We start from the raw sequence: 19802 nt of genomic DNA, 5'->3' as shown, positions 1-19802 counted from the left end.
GAGAATTAGTGAACAGAAAGAACTGGGGTGATGACTAGTAGGTGGGGCTGCATCAGACCTGAAGGAAAACGATATGGTATTCAGCCAGGATCCATCATGTCAGACCTGAAGTTACTCCAGGCAGGGATGGAAGCAGATGAAAAGTGAAATGCTCAACATGGGAAGTGACTGAAGGAGGTTTGAGGTCCTTCGTAATGGGCAAACCCATTATGGTGATAATTGAATTTTATAATGCCCTTTCGGGTTTTCAAAATGCTGTCTATAAATTACTTCACTTATTCTCTTGCACACATACTGTGTTGTCCCCCACTTCAGAAGAAGTCTCCTCCCATATGAAATGTTCTTTCTGTACTGACTCGTTAAATCAAAACAAAGCAAAACAGCTTTCCTTTCAATCTATATTCAAGATGGAACACTTTGATCAAACCTTGTACTCCATCACTTCAGTAAGGACTCAAGATTCTCCACCCTTCTGCCCATAGAGGTCTATAGTTCCATGAAGTTGTATTTGGACTTTCAAATTCATGTTTCTATCTGTCTACGGCTGTGGATATAATTATACATTTCTATATTTTAGTCATGGGTTTAATAGCCATATCTCAACGTCTGACCATTCTATCTAATGAAATGAATGTACTTTCATTACATAGACCTAATCTGCCCTTGTGGACAGAGATTTTTCATTTTTGTACTTTACATACTATATATAAATATAGAAATAGATAAATATATAGATATAGATATATGATATATTTATAAAGATATAGATATAGATGTTCATGTTGAAACTATTTTCACATTAGTCACATTATAATATCTTTGTACTTTTAACAAGTGTCTGGCACGCCCTAGGTAAATATAGGATAAATGCCTTCCGAAACAAATACATTTCACTCTTGTACTTATCTTCACTCGTAATGTAACAAAACACAGTTTCCCCCCTTCTTTTGAATACCCCTTTTCATCAACAATATTAATAATCCTGTCTTCTAAAAAATCAAATTATTGAACAATGTTACATATTTAATATTTTTCCCAATTAAAGTTCAAATCCAATGCTTCATCAAAGTGTGCAAGAAAACCTGGAACCTCAAAGGCTACAGGGCTCACTGCAGAATTGCCATGTTTGGGGTTTTTTTTTTTTTCTTTTGAGTTCAGAGGAATCACACAGAGAAGGAGAAGCAGTAGCTGTCTGTTTGTACCCAGCAGAAATCTGCTGGGAGGAAACAGCTAGAGATTTAGGAGAGGCAGAAACAGTATTTTGATGCCTTTCTCTCTCTGATAAGGTGGACGAGGTAATTAAAGGCAATTAACCTAGCATCAGATACATGTCTACTTAGCCTCTTTGTAAACCTAGGCTCTCAACGCCCAATGGGCCAAACTTTAGATCTTTGGGACAGACTGAGGAAAAGACAGCATTAAGGAATCAGGTTATTAAACCCACTGGGGACAAAGTATCAAAGGGTTATTTTTCCTCCAGAGGTTCTTTTTATTTCATTTTTAAAGCTAATGTTTTCTACCTTCTGATTTGAATTTATCTTGTTTTAGAGAAACTATAAAATTATAGTGTATCTGTATATCCTCTTTCAGTGCTGGTCTTAATTTCTCACCGCATTTGCAGGTAAACTAGGATGTTCAGTTCTTAGTGCAAGGTTACTTACCTCCCCTTCCACTCTCCAAGGATTCTAAAGGTAGTGTTAAGGGTCAGTCTAGATCTTTTAAATGTTATTGACTCAAGCCTCCATTTAATGTGTTCTCTCTAGTATCAATCACCACTTGTAATTAGTACCTGCCCTATATTAATGATTGACACAGTAATTTGTTCCTTCTTCTCCAATTAATTAGTTAACATCAGTTATCTTTTTATAATAGGATATTTACTGAGAAGACACAGTAAGGACAGATTACAAAAGCATTTTCCCTGACAGAAAAGACTCATTCCCTATTCCACCATGTAAGTCTCTACATATAGTGGTCTCAGACTTAAAGTGGTTGCTGCAAATAATTTGCCCCATCAAATTAATTTCTAAATTAGTCTGGTCATTGCATGAGTTACTCTCTTACCACAGGATATGGTTTCTTAGCTATCAAGTCAAATAGATTTCTCCCCACGGTCATGAAGTCAAACTGCATGACACCTGAAAGCTCTGGTATGAACTCCAATTCTTGGACTTCTGGTGTCTTATTTTCCTGATGCTTTTAAAGTTTTAATGTCATAGTCATCTCCAATACTCAACCTAAGAGTAGAACAATTATTGTCATATGTCGGCCTGGGTGGGGCAAATAAACAATTGGCATCAGCAGCAGCATTATCGTCATCATCATCATCATCATCTTCTTTTATCTTTCCCTCTCTCTCTCCCTCCCTTCCCACTTGAGCTCCATGCTCATCTCCATCCCCACCCCTACCAGATGCTTATGAAATCCTTATCTCAATCCCCACCAGAAAATATGGAGACTAGCAAGGCTGATTAATGTCTGTTGTATGTACACTCCTTTCTGTTATAGCAGTCAATCAAAGAGACTCTTTGGCACTCAGTAAACACAGGAATTAGCCAAAGAATACTTGCCCATGCTCTGAAGTAGAGAGATGTGGCCTCCCACTTTACATCATCACAAAATTGCAGAAGCAGAATCATCAAATACTCATGTGAGTGTTTGCATCAGGCATACCTGCTCCTGAGAATTGGGCCTTGATTGACCAGGCACTCTACCTATATCCCCTTTACAATTGCTTCAATAAATCCAAGAATAATCATTGGATCAGTATGAATATTCCCTTTATTGATGGAAGGGAATTTCTTGAGAAAAGATCCACCATGATTTGTTGTGAGACTGAAAAACATCATCACCAGAAGGGTCACCTACCAGTGAATGAAATTTCTGTTCTTAATTAGTTTGGCCATCTCATGGCAGTTTGTGGTTGGACTGTTCTTTAAGACTTTCCAGTTGTGTAGGACATGATAGGAAGATGTTCTCAGTCTTTAGAATGTAAGCTTTTGAGGGCTAGTGGCTTTCATTTTTTTTCCTTTGCATCCTCAGTATACAATGCAGTACATGGCATATAGTAGGTACTTACTATCAACATAATGATTGATTAGAGGTTGAATTTCACAGGTGTAATCCTTGATTAAACAACTATTGATTTAAAGCTATAAGGGATCAAAAAGATCATGGAGTCCAACTGTCACTAATTCTGAGGCTAGAAAAGGTGAAGTTTAAGAAGTTATATGACTTTTCAGTGTCACACATGTAATTAGAATTTGAGTTGAGATTCAAGCCCAAATTTTCCTGACTCCAAATCCAGCATTCTATATGCTATACTATACTGATGTATGGTATTGATGGGCAAGATATCAAGTTCAATGTGATAATTTATAGAGCACAGAGCAATAAAGAGAAGTAACTTCTCTAGGATCACATAACTAGTGAGTGTTGAAGATAGGATTTGACCCCAGATTTTCCTGACTCCAAGATTGCCCCTCTCCAGCAAACCATGATGTTGACAATAATAAAAAATAATTATTTTGGTTTCTGGAAATCTGAACTCATCAAAAGAACAACGCTTCTGAATAAAATTAAAATATCAATAATACTAGAGACAACAACGTTTCTCATTAATGTTGCCTCAAAACATTTGAAATACAGCTCTGTAGTCTTTAACTTAAGGGTTTGTTCAGTCAATTTCAGTCATGCCTTACTCTTAATGACTCCATTTAGAGTTTTCTTGGCAAAGATACTGGAGTTGTTCACTATATCCTTCTCCAGTTCATTTTATAGATGAGGCAAAAAAGAATTAAAGTGACTTGCCCAAGGGCAAACAGCTCATAGGTATCTGAGGCCAGATTTGACCTCTGATCTAATTGGCCTAAAACTCTAGCCAGTGTGACCAACTTCAGAGTAGGAGCATACCTTTGAGATCATATAGTCAAACTGCTTTGGGATTGTGGAAATCAAGAACCAGAAATGCTGAGGAATTTGGCTAAGACTTCGAGCTACTTTGTGCCTGACAATACTGCAACCTAGTGATCCTAACCCCTGATCAACTCTTCTTTCCATTATCATAGCCTTATTTATTTTGAGTTTTAGCTTTCTTTTAACTGTTTTCATTCTGAAATCAAGGGAAGCCAGTAAGTTACAAACTTCACTTATTCCCTTTCCCTTTTTTGCAAAGAAAGATGTCTAGGAATATATTCAGATTGCTGAAATTTCCTATCATTAACTACTATGAAATGTCCCCAAGCCAGACTTAGAATAGATCTTATAGATTCTGTCTTTTTACTTCTTTGTTCTTTATTTCCCTTTTATTCCCTCTTACAATGATCCTCACTCAACTGCTCTCCATCCTGGTTCCTGAATTTCTTCCCACAAAAAAAAAGATTTTCCTGTCCTATAGTAATTTCCTCTGAATATTTGCCATTCCAAAGTCTTATTTCATATGTTAGCTATATTTCACAAAGTCTCAGTAATACCTATAATGTCAAATTTTCCTCTTTACATGAGACTCTTTCAGTCATTCTGTTTGTTGCTCAAGTTTGGTGAATTTTGTCATAGAGGATATCAGCTATGGCTTTTATGATTGGCTCTGGATTTTTTTAAAGGTTTTGGTTTTTTGGAGTGGGAGTGGCAGGCAGATTTGCATCTCCTTTCAGTTACTATGTAACTCCCCTACCATTTTCCTTAAACTATAGCTTTGTGATATTTAACTTGGTAAATATACATGGGAAATATATTTTCTCTCTTTATTTAGAGTATGCCTGTCAATCAGAAAATAATGAGTTCTGCTTTGTAGCTATTTATTTTGACCTGATGGTAGGGTAGTGGAGATATCCAATAGGCTATTAGAGATAACAATACTAGTTTAAAAAATAAACCACAATTTTAAATTATGTAGCTCTTTAAGGTCTACAAAGAACCTTCTTTACAACAACTTTGTGATACAGGTAGCATAAGACTTAGTATCTCTGTTTTACAGATGGAGAAACTGAGATCTTGAGAGGTTTTAAAGCATTGTCACTGCTAGTAATTTTCACAGCCAGGTTTTAAACATGGGTGTGTCCTAACTGTAATTCCAGTATGCATTCCATTATGGAATGCTTGGTCCTTAGCTTTTTTGAGATATTTAGAACTGAAGGCATAATGGAAAGAGAGAGAGGGAGAGAGAGAGAGAGACAGAGAGAGAGAGAGACAGAGAGAGACAAAGAGAGAGACACAGAGAGAGACACAGAGAGACACAGAAAGACAGAGACAGAGGAGAGAATTATGAAAGAATATCTAGAAAGAAAGACAGAAATATGGAATATAAAGAATTATGGAAGGTGGGGCAGGTAGGTGGTGCAGTGAATAGATCACAGGCCCTGGAGTCAGGAGGACCTCAGTTCAAATCTGGCCTCACACACAACAATTATGATCCGTGTGATCTTGGGCAAGTCACTTAACTCTAATTGCCTTCCCCTCCCCCCTCCAAAAAGAAAAAAAAATTATGGGAGGAAATCCGCAAAAGTTCTATATCCTAATTCGCTAAGAATCTCAGAAGATAGTGGCATTTAGCATTGTTAAATGTCACATATAGATCATGGCTTATGGTAATGAAGAGTTCATTAACTTTGACATATAACAGATCATGGATGAATTTTGAAAGGTGAATTTAAGCAGAGTGGCAGGGACTAAAACAAACTGCCAAACCAAAGGAAGAAATGGAAAAAAAATAAGTAGGGAAATTAGCAGTTGCATATCTTTTATTAGCTCAATAAGTTTGGCAGTAAAAAAGAAAAACAAGACAATAACTAGAAGTTACAAGACTCAAGAGAATAGTTTCCATTTCTAGCAACTCTATTCTACATGAAAATAAAAGTCTCTTTCTTGTTTATATATTGTGGTATCTTGTATTATTGTTGTTTTTCCAAATCTATATCACTCTCACCTAATGTTGTTTGAGTCTACTCTGATCTCCTACCCTCTTCCACTTGCCAAACATTTATGGTTGAAAGAAAAGTTTATGGTAGACCCACAGATTTATCATGTGAAAGTGATATGTATTTTTAAAAATGCCATGATACTAGGGCATATGTTTGTGTGTATTATTGCATGTATATGTATATATCTGTGTATACACACATGTATGTTTGCATGTGTAGGTGGGTTTGTAAGGAAATGTTTAACAACCAGATTTCTAGAAGGAATTATATGTAAGACAAATTTTCAAGTTGAATCTATGTTATTAACATTTTCTCCATGACATTTTAACTATAGATAAACAACAAAACGATAACTCAAGGTCTGGTTTATAGCATTTGCTGATTTTCAAGGTGTAAATGTTCCAATGAAAATTTAACAATTGCATCCCATGAGCTCCTCTAAGATGGCTCCAGCATGCCCCTGTAATATATCTATGTAAACACATTATATGTATACATTTGTGTATATATGCATACTCACACACACACGCACATACAAACTGGACATTCTAAAAGTTTTGATCCAATTTTGAGGTGGTAAACACACAAAAGTTTTTGTTGTTTCATTTGAATCTGACTCTTCGTGACCCTATTTGAGGATTTTCTTGGCAAAGATACTGAAATGATTTGTCATTTCCTTCTCTGGCCCATTTTATAGATGAGGAAAATGAGGTAGGCAGGGTTAAGTTACTTGCCTGGGATCACATAACTAGTAAGTGTCTAAGGCTAGATTTGAACTCATGAAAATGAGTCTTCCTGATTCAAAGCCCAGTGCTGTATCTACTGTATACCTAGCTGCCTACATACATCTGTAGTATATCTATAGGTACATCTATACGAAAGTGATATATGCATATCCATATCTATCTCTATCTCTTTCTACATATGAACATATGTACGCATAAGTATATATACGCACATATGTAAGTGTATAAACATATATATATATACATACTATGCATACATACAAACTCATATGCATCTATGTGAAAAAACGTGTTGCATTCTCAAGATTGATTTTCCACCATGTAGAAAATCTTTCCTCAATACTAATGTCATCTCTATGATCTTATCTCCTTTTAACTTCTGGTCTTCTTCAGGTAATAAGTGATTAGCAAACACTGCTTTCCCTTCTGATTCTGACATTCTTTCCTTTTTCTTTTTTTTTTTTTGATACAATTAGACTCCATCCTTTCCACACTCTGCCAAATCAATCCATTCAAAAAAGAAACTGTGATTCTAGGCTGTACAGGCAGAAATTAGATAGTACTTTCAGAACAACTGAACTAAATCACTATTAGGCTAGAAGGTTCTTGAATGAAGGCAGTTGATCATAGGATTCTGGGTCTAGAGCTAGAAAGGACCTCAGAGACTATTTCTATCAAAACTGTCATTTCACACACAAGGAAAGTGAAGCCTAGACAGCATGCATCCAAAAATTGAATCTCCTTTGACCTAGTACTCTACAGGGAAACAAAAGATGCCTAATGAATGTTTGTTGAATAGAAATATGTTCCATGTGTATGCATGCAAACATTCATATGTAACATATTGGATAGTCACACACAAATATTTAATTTGATTAGCCACAATTTAAAATAGTCTTAATCAAAAAGCTTGACTAAACAAAAAAGCTGATGATCAAACAAACATTCACATTTATTTATGGAAAACATGATGTGTTTATTGTCTGTAGCATATTCTCTCAATAATTGTTTCCTGTTAGTTAATATCACAGAAATATTAATAATTACAAAGAAATTAAGTTTGAGCTACTTGTTCCCATATCAACCTGCAGTATATGAAGGTGTCCTTTTGGTGAGGAATGTGGAAGTGTGTGTGTGTGTGTGTGTGTGTGTGTGTGTGTGTGCGCGCATGCGTGTATATGTGTGTTCCCAAAGAAGCCTGCCAGGGTTTAAAAATATATTTACCAAGTTTATAATCCACATTTGGATAATCAAAATTTGAATGTACTTAGACAAGCTTCCCACTTTGGAGCCAGAATGGGGTTTTGTGAAACTGCACACAATGGAAATTTAGTCCTGCAAGAATGACCAAAAAATCCTTGTACTATAATAAGCTCCCTTTAGAATCCTTATTAAGAAGAATAGGACACTGAAGAATATGAATTTTCTTTAAAAGGATAATCTATTAAAGTAAAAAGAAAGGCAGGGCTGGAGCAACTATGATTTAAGAGGTTCTAAAATTTTTTATGAATAATGCTGTCAAGTGAAGGAAATGCAAAATATATTCCAAGTAATTACTTTAAATTGATGTGGAATATATTTTGTGCATTCTTTTTGGATGTATATTGTTTCTCCCTGATAGAATGTAAGCTTTTTGTGGCAGGCGTTGTCTTATTTTCATACCTAGAACAGTGCTTGGCACCTAATTGTCACTTGTCAGATTGACCAAAATAGTATAGACTTAGGAGATGAATTATTTCAGTTTAGTACTGGATGATCTATAAGGATTTGTTCTGATTAGAAGTTACTATGTGTAATGTAATATCAAGCAAAGGCAACTTCCCAGGTTCAAAATACCAGCATAGGTGCTCTCTATTTTATTCAGTGACAAACCAAGAACAGAGAAGATCAAAACATGACATCATTCAAAATACAGCATTTACTAAGTGTGATTAAATAATCTCCAAGTACTACCCCACCCCAGGACCTTCCAATCATTCAATCAATTACAAAGTCCCAGTTCTAAATACTACTCCACCCCTAGGCTATACCTTAATTAAGTCCACCACAAAACCCCTCTTCTCAAATGGAGATTAGTTTCCATACATAGGTAAAGTACCTTCATTTGTCAATCACAGAGCACAATAAGGTCAAAAGTTCCCCACCCCTGGATCACAATTGAATCTACCCCAGAGTTACATCAAGTTTAAACACAGCACTTAATACCCAAATGGAGGTCTTTTCTTCATCTTGACACGAGGCAAGTTCTCAGCAATCTTAGTTCCTGGGGAGACAAGGCTTAGCAAGGCCATAAGATACATTGCCAGTCCCTTCATGAATTCATCCTCTGTCTGTAGAACAGTCCTAGAACCCCTGAACACATTAGCAAAGCCCTCTCCCAGGTTTTCTGTAAACATACAACAAGAAAATCCTTCTTCAGGGCTTCCGAACCAACAGAAAGGCTCCCAGACCCCTGCAACAACAGCACTGTCCCTCACCAGTGGACAGTATTCACTCTGTCTGCAGGACAGTCTCCAGACCCCTGCAACAACAGTACTGTCCCTCACCAGTGGACAGTATTCACTCTCAGTACTGTCCCTCACCAGTGGACAGTATTCACTCTCTGTCTGCAGGACAGTCTCAGGCCTTCTTAACCAAATGCCAGGTTCCAGGACTTCTTCAACAGGACAGTCTTTCACCAGTGGACAAATCTGGCAAAATAACATCAAAACAGACAGACAAAGTACCAGCAAAACAGCCATGTCTCCTCAGTCCTTGGCAGCTCAGGGGGCAGGTCTCAAAAGTCCAGGGCAATTCAAAGCGGCCACCAGCAATTCTCTTAGTCTCTCTCTCTCCACGAGGTGCTGCTTCCAAAAAGATCTTCCGCCTCTCTCTAGTGTCTCTCCAAATCTACATCACCAGCTCCTCCCAGTTCAGGACTTTCTTTTCACATCAACAAGCCCATCCCACAGGTGGGATTAACAAACTCTGGGTTTTAACACAATCAATTTGAAAACCAAGCCAATACAGGGGAATCTTTAATTGCCATTACTATCACACTATGATCACAAGGTTTTGAAGAAATTTTGGTATTTTCAAACATAAGAATCAAATAATTCACTTCTAGTAGAGATGATGGAAAGTATACAAAATAGATGGAGTGCCTGTCTCATGTCAGGAAGACATGGGCAACTGTAAATCCAGGCATGAGCAGCTTTCCAGAGGACTGCTGCTGTGAACAGTTTTAAAGATTCTGATTACATAGTATAGTGAACTCTCCATTTATTCAATAATTCACAGAAAATCAAAATACAGCATTTACAATGTTGCAACTTATCACAGAAAATCAAAATACAGCATTCACAATGACATCACTAAAATGACCACATAGTTTTCACAAAAGTGGTCGCAATAGTTTTCAACAAAGTACAATCATTTAGTCAATCACAAAATCCTTAATTCAACTACAAAGTACAAAAGTCAGAATTCTCCACCCCTAGAGCACAGTAAATCACAATATTCTCAGTCAATATACAATATCCAAGTAAAGTCTTTTTTCAACTTGACTCAAGGCTGGCTCTCAGCTTCCATGGGTTCCTTCCTCTTCTATGGTACCAGCTCTAACTGTCATCTGGGTTCAAAGGCAGGCAGCTACCAGTTCCTTGTCCAGCTCCATGTCCAGTTCTTTGTCCAGTTCCCATCCCATCTTGAAGTTTGCAGTGTTCATAGTCCACTTCAAGTCCTTCACAGCTGCTGTTTCTGGGAAGACAAAGCTTGACAAAACCACAATAATATTTATGCACATTGCCGGTACCATTATCAATTCACTATCTGCCTTGTGAAATCAACTCAGACCCACCAACCAGGTCTGAGAACTCAACACAAATCATTAACATAGAAATCAACACAGACCCACAAACAAGGTCCAAGAGAACAGCACAAATCATCAGTAAAGTCCCAGGACTTCCAAAACCCTCTTCCAGGACTTAGGTAAACATACAACCAGAAAATCCTCTTTCAGGGCTCCAGTAAGGTCCCAGAGTTTCTGTACAAAATATCACAAACAAACATCAACATAGTCAGAGCAGATAGAGTTCTGGGATACCATAAGTTTTCTCCTTCTTGATTCTGCCACCACAAGAGTCCTCTTCTCAGTTTATTCTTTTAGCCCTGGGGCTCTTTTTATCTAGTCATTAGTTCCTCCCCAGGAGTTCACAAGTTCTAGGGTTCACAAGTTGTAGGTTCACACATTCTGTTTCTCAACAGACTTGATTCAAGACCTAAAAGAAATTTGAACTGAAACAAGGTGTTACTTCAATAGCTCAAACAAGGTGTGAACTAATTCTGTGCTTGCCATTACAGCAACATATTTTTAAAACATAATGACCGTGTGACTCTAACCTCTGAATGTCTCCAAGAACAGTGGCCCAGCTCTAGAGCTGGCACTGGAGTCTATGTGTAGGGACTGTGGAAAAAAAAATCCATTGATGTGGAAAATGAACTCTAGAGATTCTCATCATGCCAAACCACTGCCTCCAGTAGGAGATATAAAACATCTTAACTAAGATAGCAATTAACTGAGACAGCAATAAACTTGAATGAGTATTTGGTGGTGGTGGAGTAGTGTTTGTGGTGGTGATAGCAGTAATGGTAGTGTGTGTGCATGTGTGTGTATGTATATATGTATGTATTAGATGACTCAAACTATGCCACCACATAGACCACTACCTCCCCTCAGACCACAGTAGAGACAGTATAAGATCCTAAAACCAAGAACCTTATGAATAGCCCATCCATCCAGACCACTAGCCTCCAGCCTAGACTCTTCAACCATCATTGAGGGAAGTAACCCTCCTATTCAAATGGAAGTTCTTTGGATACTATTGTGCTTTTCTATTTACATCCCCTTTACTTGGCACAATGCTTTGCACAAAATAAGCACTTTGTATCTTTCCATCCATCCATCCATTCATCCACCTATCTGCCCATCCCTCTACCCTTTGCAGAAAAAGAGATGATAGACATTACTAGTAAAGAGAGACTCCTGAATCAGAGTTTTCTATAACAAGGAAAACACAGATCAAGTACCGTAAAATCTAAGAATGAAAACATAATCATTTTCCAGAAATGTTTATTGCAAGTGCATGAAAAGAAACAAAGAACATTAAAAGGGAAGGGGGGAAAGACTATAGAAACAACATCTACTAACACACATTTCAGCTTTTAAGATGGAACATAATCACCCAATGAGTAGAATTGATTCAAAGGTCTCTCTACATTCTACCATGCTATCAAGATAAATATTGACCAATGTTCCCTTATATGCAAAGCATGATGTTAGTCAACGAAAGTGTCACTAAGTATGAGGTCTGTTTATGGAAATAGGGATTGTCCCCTTTATAAGACATGGTCATAGGACAGGAACTCGACCTGTGATTCCATTAATACAAGGATAGCCCAAATGAGAAAATTCTATAGATTAATATCAATAAACAACTCCCCTGCAACTTAAAGTCTTAGAGATTTGCTTAGAGAACTGAAAGGTAAAGTGATTTGTCCAAAGTCACACTGACAATATAGCTAAAAGTAAGAGGTGGAATAGGGTGGGGTTGAGGTCAGATTTCTATGCGCTAAGCCATTTTGTCTCTCCTGCATTTATGTGCAAATACAAATTATTTTTAAATACACAAAGAATAAATAGAATCTAATTTTCCATAGGGAGGGCACTAGGAAATGGATAGTGCATTCTAGCAGGTAGGAAAAGCTTGTTATGCAAAGACAGAGAAACTGGAGATGGAGTGCTTTGTATCTAGAATGGAAAGTAGGTTCGGTCTGTTAGAACACATGGAGAGCAATGTGTAATAAAGTAGACTGGTGACAGATTGGGAAGGGCATTAACCATTAAGCAGAGGAAGGTTGTTTTATTGTTTTTTGTTTTATTCAAGTTGCCTTATTCTTATTAATTTTGTATACCCACTTAGATTGTAAGCCCCTGTGGGCATGTGGGAGCCACTGGAATTTCTTGAACTAGTGTTCATTCATAGGAGCTATTCATTAACAATGTTAATTAGGTGGCTGTATGGAACATTCTACTGACATTCAAATAATAGAAATAATACATCTGCTCTTCTGATTGCAATTTGCTCTATATCAATGAACAAATGAAAATTCAGTATGTATTAAGTTCCTTGTGTATGTTTGCATTTCATTAAGGAATAGAATCTGAACAGATTTGAACTTACATTTCTATGGGTACTGATGTAAAAATAAGGAATATAGAAAAGACAAACTCTTCCCTAAAAATCAAATGTCCTTCACTTAGCCATTCAAAATTTTCCTTTCCACAAGTAAAGTTTTAAATTTCTAAGTGAAGAACATTTTTTTTTTTGCTTTTTTGGAGGGTAATTGGCATTAAGTGACTTGCCCAAGGTCACACGGCTAGTTTTCGTGTTAAGTGACTGAAGTCGGATTTGAACTCAGGTCCTCTTGACTCCAGGGCTGGTGCTCTATTCACTGTGCCATATAGCCACCCCTATGAAACACATTTTAATAAGTGAAGAGCATTGCAACTCCTATGGTCTATTATTTTAAAAATGTTATAGAATTTAACCAGGTAGTAGTAATATATTATAGTTCAGGAAAGTATACTTCCAGATGAAAAGTTTTAAAAACTTTGTCTTTGCAAAGAGAATAGAATTTTTGATAGAAAATAAAACCCATATAAAATCCACATGAAGTTCATTACCTACTTTGTGTGAGATACCATGCTAGGCATTTGGGATACGAAGAGAAAATCAAGAAGTCTCAGGCCTTAAAAAGATTATATTCTGTGTGATGACTGATTTGCAGCATGTAAACAGTTAAGTTTAAACATAATTTGAGAGAGAGGAGATTTGTTAATTAAGGGAAACAGCAAAGGCTTCCTGTGGCCCAATGGTGTTAAATTCAGATAGAAAGAGGGTCACTAAGCCATATATATATATATATATATAAACGGATCTCTGAGATCTGGATATTAACTTAGAAAACACACATGGCCATTTTCAGTGTTTTAGTGCATTTTGATTTATTCTATTAAATATTTTCAAATTATACTTCGATTGTTTTAGCTGTTTGCAGGACTGTTGTGGGCCTCATTGTGTTTGACACCTTTGAGCATTGGCAAATGAATTTGCTGGAAAGGAGCTAGAAATTCCAGTGAGAGCATTCTAGGTGTGAGGGACAGCATTGACGAAGCATAGACATAAAAAATAGAATTTAAAGTTCTCTTTCAAGATAGGAAATAACTCGTAGGGCAGGACTGAATAGTATAGGAACAGCAATAATATACAAAACTTGGACAGAAATTCAGTAACCAGATGGAGAAGTATATTCAAATGCTAAACCAAGCCATATGATTTTTTTTTCTTGGAAAAAAGAGGTAACTAGTGAAGTTATTTGAGAAGAAGAGTAAAATGGCTAGGCATGGATATAAGAGCAGAGGTGGCCAGACTTCCTGTCTGTGAACATAAATGCTGTGAACCAGATTAAAATATAATTGGAAAAAACTATATGATTGGGAAATATTTAATAAAATAAATATATAATACAACATAGAGAATGTTATTTTATGGTTTCCTAAATCTATAAGCTGCCTCCTTTGGGAACTAGGGGCAATGTTGATCACGGAAGAAAAAGACTCGAAGCTGAGAGTCTAATAATGAAGAGGCAGAGGCTATGGTTTCAAGGACACAAAGAGAAGGTTTGGTCTTGTCATGGAGATGAGTCACCTTTTGATCAAAAACTGCAATAAGAATTAGGTATAGTGTAGGGGGAAGGGTGAGATTTAGAATAGGGGAGCAGAGAGAGCTCAAAATAAAATGCCTCTTTTGGGGAGGTAAAATAGATCAGGCTTAGAGCAGCTTAGAACATTGTGTTAAAAATGTTGTGTGCTTGTGTATGTGTGCGTGTGTGTGTGTGCATGAATGTGTGTGTTTGGAGTCTCGTGTACCTCTTTCACAAGCTTGGAAAGTTGTTAGAATAATATTTTTAAAAGCATAAAATAAAAATTCATAGTATTACACAGGAAACCAATTTTGTTGAAATATGGTTATAAAATACATATATACATACATACACATATGTATGTAATTTAATAATATTATAGATAAATATATGTATATAGTTCATGTATTCCATGTCAAGAAAACTTGGCTCAAAAGGAAGAAAAGGATTGATATTGAAGACTTGAGAAGAGAAGAGGAAATTAAAAACATTTGCTTTGGAGGAAAAAATGAGATTTAAATAGCAAAGAACAAAAGGATTGTCATTTAGCACTGAAGGCCCATTTAAGGCTTGATAATAATTTCCAGTGGATGCAACTGACAAAGTTTTGTGACTTCCTCCAGAGGAATTCACCAACATGTTATGGGAATAGAGAAGGCAGATGGTAGGGATAACTGATTATTGGTTAGCAAAGTATGAGTACCAATAGAAGAAGTGAAGGTATTTGAGGCCAGAGGAGGGTGGTGTACTAGTTAACTTTAAGGTCAAAGTTACGAAGGGTGAGAAGGGAGAGCAGAACAAAGATGATGATCGAAGAAAGAAGGAAGGAGTAGAGTGGATAGAGATTATGAGGAGGATGAAGATTATGTTTAAGAGGAAAAAGACACTGGAGGACTGAGAGAAAGAACGGAATTTGTAAGCCTGGAATGCTTGTACTTCTGGGCCAGGCCTAACAAAGGCCATTTTGATGGTTCCGGCTAAGAATTCAAAGAAAATGAGACACTAGAAGACCATATAATATTTAGCAAAGTAATTTTACTTAATAGTAGCATATAAAGGACATTCATTAAGGATGCCATGTTGTTTCACGTGGATGCACTTCCTCCATTTGCCAAACTGAAACCTCCAGTCAAAAGGGTATATACAACCTATCGAGTGCCCAGGACATCCAGTGTTGAGCTTTTGTCCTTAGGTGACCAGAAGACTATATCAGTGATTTGAGTTATCATTCCCTGGAACAATTAATCCCCAAGAAATTTTTCATTGCCTAGGAAAACCTAGCCTAAAATGTATACTCCCCCCATATCTGTGAATACAATATTATATGCCACTTCACTATATTTTTTCTAATAAAAGAAGAAAGTTGTATTAAATCTCCTATTTTAGTACATCTTTGTGAATGTTTTTCATTGATGTTCATAATTGTTTTTCTCCCTTAACCAAATTCTGTAAATGTGCTCCCCACACAGTCTCCTCTATATTTTCTACCATAAAGTTGGCAGTTACCCTAATTTATGTAAAGCGTGTGGTAGGGTGTAATGTTGATACTCACACATGACTCTGTCAACATGTGAATTGAAATTATAAATTGGCAACAGATGCTTTTTCAAGGACTTTTACTTTCAGTTGTGAAATTAAGCTGTTAAACTTTTATTTATAAAAACAAATGCAAAAAAGTGGTAGGTGATTGTGTCAACAAGACTTTATTAAGCACTTACCATGTACCAAGTATTGTTGGGATAAGTCACAGTCTTTGCACTCAGAGAATTTATGGGAGGGACTATGAAATAGATTCATGTAACAAATGATTATGGAATCCCAGATTTAGAGCTGGAAGGTAACCCTGAGACCATTAAGTCCAACTCCCTCATTTAACAGATGAAGAACTGAGGCATAGTAAGCATTTTGCTCAGAGTTGAAAGTAAATGCTTGAGAGAGAATTTGAACCCAGGTTTTCCTGACTTTAAATCCAGGGCCCTATCTACTGTCTCTGAAATTGAGAGTTCCTAGAATGTATTTTACTAGACTTGTGATTTTATACTCTTGGACAGGACTTTCTACTATTGCAGTTGGGCAGTTATTATGGCAGTTTGTAGCTTTGATGGAAAATTGGCCTTGGAGTTTAGGAAGACCTGGCATCAACATCACTTCTTCCATATGATGTCTTTATGAACCTAGGCAAGTCATTTAACATTTCTATATGCCAAGCTACTCTCTAATGTAATTATAACTGTGCATGAACAGTTATTTGTTCTTATATATATTCACTGAAATGTCCAAATTTGCCATGTAGTCTGGTCCTTACTATGTGCCTTGCCAATGAAACTTAAGGGTAGACTGATCCCTTCCAACTTTCCTGCAAATGGACCGTGTTATATTTAATTTGTTGTTGTTTAGTCATTTCAGTTATGTCTGACTCTTTTTAACCTCATTTGGCATTTTCTTGGCAGAGATGTTACAGAGGTTTGATATTTCCTGATCCACTTCATTTTACAGATGGTAAAGAGACAAACAGCGTTAAGTGACTTTCTCAAGGTCACAGAACTAGTAAGTGTCTGAGGTCAGATTTGAAGTCAAAAAGATGAGTCTTCCTGACTCCAGGCCCAGCCCTCTATCTCACTCCTTTCTTAGCCAGCCTGATAGCCCTTGGATTTCCATATTGGCTTCAGATTTGATGCAGATACCCAATCAGCTTTAGCCTTACTGCAGCTCAGAACTCCCAAGCTCAAGTGATCCACCAGTCTCAGTCACCCTAGTCGTTTTGTTGTTATAGTAAACAGTTTAAAGTGACTTGGACAGAGTAATACAATGAGTGTCTGAGACTGGATTTGAATGTCTTCATTGAAGTCTTCTTGACTCCGGGTCCAATTGTCCATCTACTAAACCTAGTGTCTTCCCAATGAGAATGTCAACTCCTTGTGAGAAGGGGCTGTCTTGTGTGTGTGTGTGTGTGTGTGTGTGTGTTTTATCCTATTTGTTTCCCCAGTGCTTAATCCGGTGTTTCTGCACATAGTAAGCACTTAATAAGTGGTTTTTTTTTTTCCCATTCATTCATTTAAACACTGTGCTATGCTTCAATCATGATCATTTAATTCCTTGGGATGTAACAAATTTTAAATGTTTACCAAATCCTTTGGGCTTTCCAACCTGCAAAATTGTGATATATCTGAACAAACTTCAAATATTCTTGCCAATTTCCACCCACATGAGTGCAACGTTGTTAGATAGTTTTTCTTTGCAAGAATCTGATTTGTGAAAGTTCCTTGGAACAACAGTCTTTGCTGGAAGGAAACTCATATGCTGGGGGAAGTCTTCTGAAAACAGGATGCAATGCCAAGCCTATTTGTAGCTGTGTTTTCATCTTCATTTTGTAGGAGCTTGAGGACTGAACCTCTTTGCCAAAGAAATCATTTCACACTTTTGATTGGGACTTGGGCCAGTGGGGAGGTGGTGTGGGGGGGTGGTGAAGAGGGATATCTGTAGCCAGTTCACCTCCAAAGCCAAGGGAGCCATCAGCTGACACACTTTCTTACTGAGTTTCACATGGTTTCACTGGTTGTCATTTAAATGTCTTCCTGACTTTCTCAGGGAAATATAAATGTGCTTAATCTTGGAAATAACCTGAAACTTGTAATTGATTTCAAATGGTAAGTGATTCAGCACAATGTTGAATTCTGAATGGCAGTTTTATTTTTGTTTTTATTTCTCCCCTCATTGCTCCAGGAATTCACCCCCTGTTCTACAGAGTAATTTTAGAGCAAGCTTGCAGTCACCCATGAAACTATTTCTTGCAACTTTCTACAAAAAGGTTAACATGCTTCCCAAAATCAGATTTACTTTTAGGAGAATTCCCTCTGTCCATTCCATTTGGTTATTTCCTTCAGCCTGTTCAAGAGGTGTTGATATGGGTTACCTATATCCAGGGTTGTGTGGGTAAATCTTTAATGACTAGCTCTTTGAAAAAACATATATATGTGAATATAACATGGGTGTATTTATATATATATATATTCATGTACTATATATATATATATAAATACAGACATGTCTTTATTATTAACATTTTCTATCATTTAGTTTTCTTTTTAAATTACTTACCATTCAAATCCTTCTTCTTGTTCTCATATACAACCTACATTTTAGCAAAACTTCTTTCCAGTAGCTAATTCTTTGCATTGATTTGATTCTGTTCAATAAATGGATTGGATTACAAAATTTTTAAGAATCTTTTCAAAATTAAACTTTTTGTGGAGATTATGTGATACAGGATAAAGAAAAATGAGCTTTATTTCTCAAAACCTGGGTTCATATCCCAAGTCTGCCATAATCAAGTTATAGCTACTTCATGATATATAGGTAGTATATAATAATAGTATAATAATACATATGTAATATTTTATTAATTATTGTATATTTATAAATTATTTTATAAAATAATATTATATATAATATTATAAAATATATAATAATAGTATAATAGGTAGACAGCTGGCTTGAGAGTTAGAAATATTTGGGTTCAGGTTTTGCTGGTCCTATACTGACTGCCTTATCTTGTACCAGTCACTTGTCCTCACTGGTCTTTGAATTTTGATGTATAAATGGAGGTGTCTGGCCTCCATGATCCCAGAGTTCACTTTCATCTCTAGGTCCATAATCATATGAAGTAGATTATTATTATTTTTAATTGGACCTGTGACTTTATCATCATAGAGAATTTGTAGTAAGATATTTCAATACCCCATGAAAAAAAATAGCAGCTTTTTGGCATCATACAGTGTTAGAAAGTTGTCTGGGGTCTGGATCTGAAGTTGAGGAATATAGGGGTTAAGTGTCTCTTCAAGGACAGCACAGTTAATATGTTATCAGAGCCAAGACTTTAAAGAAGCTCTTCCTTGCTCTGAAGGTCACCCTTCTATTCACTATTATACACTGCCTCTGGTGAAGTGAATGTAGAATGATTATTGTGATCTTTCAAAAATATAGCAGAATCCTAAACCATCACCACAGGGATCTGTTCCACAGAAATTATGTGAATTTTTTAAAAAAGAAAGAAAATCAAGGAACATAGTTATTATATGCTACAACTCTATTTTTTTTTTTCCTTTTTGGAGGGTGGTAAAGGTTAAGTGACTTGCCCAAGGTCACACAGCTAGTTTTTGTGTTAAGTGTCTGAGACCAGATTTGAACTCAGGTCCTCCTAACTCCAGGGCCAGTGCTCTATTCACTGTGCCACCTAGCCACCCCACCTATAACTCTTTATACAAAACAAAAATGGAGGAAATGTGTCATAATGAACTAAAGTAAAAACCTAGATATATTCCCCTGAGATTAACTGGCTTGGACATTGAGCAGACTAGAGATGACCAAGTATCAAAATCATGAGACAGAGATGTCT

At 36.5% G+C, this 19802-nt stretch overlaps 1 long non-coding RNA gene across 1 annotated transcript in view; it reads right to left on the bottom strand.

Annotated features, from left to right (window-relative positions):
* Nucleotides 1-8490: 8490 nt before the first annotated feature.
* Nucleotides 8491-19802, bottom strand: part of LOC138166664 (uncharacterized) — a 32503-nt gene continuing 21191 nt past the window's right edge. Inside the window, exon 2 of the long non-coding RNA XR_011169688.1 lies at nt 8491-10416. This is a non-coding gene — a long non-coding RNA (uncharacterized lncRNA). The remainder of the gene's footprint in view (nt 10417-19802) is intronic.

This window comes from Petaurus breviceps, unplaced genomic scaffold, assembly GCF_028583685.1.
Source record: "Petaurus breviceps papuanus isolate PSGF00001 unplaced genomic scaffold, PetGlider_PUasm1.0 225, whole genome shotgun sequence".
NCBI classification, from domain to species: Eukaryota; Metazoa; Chordata; class Mammalia; order Diprotodontia; family Petauridae; genus Petaurus; species Petaurus breviceps.
The sequence above is the reverse complement of the archived record's forward strand: the minus strand, read 5'-3'. Positions and strand labels throughout refer to the sequence as shown.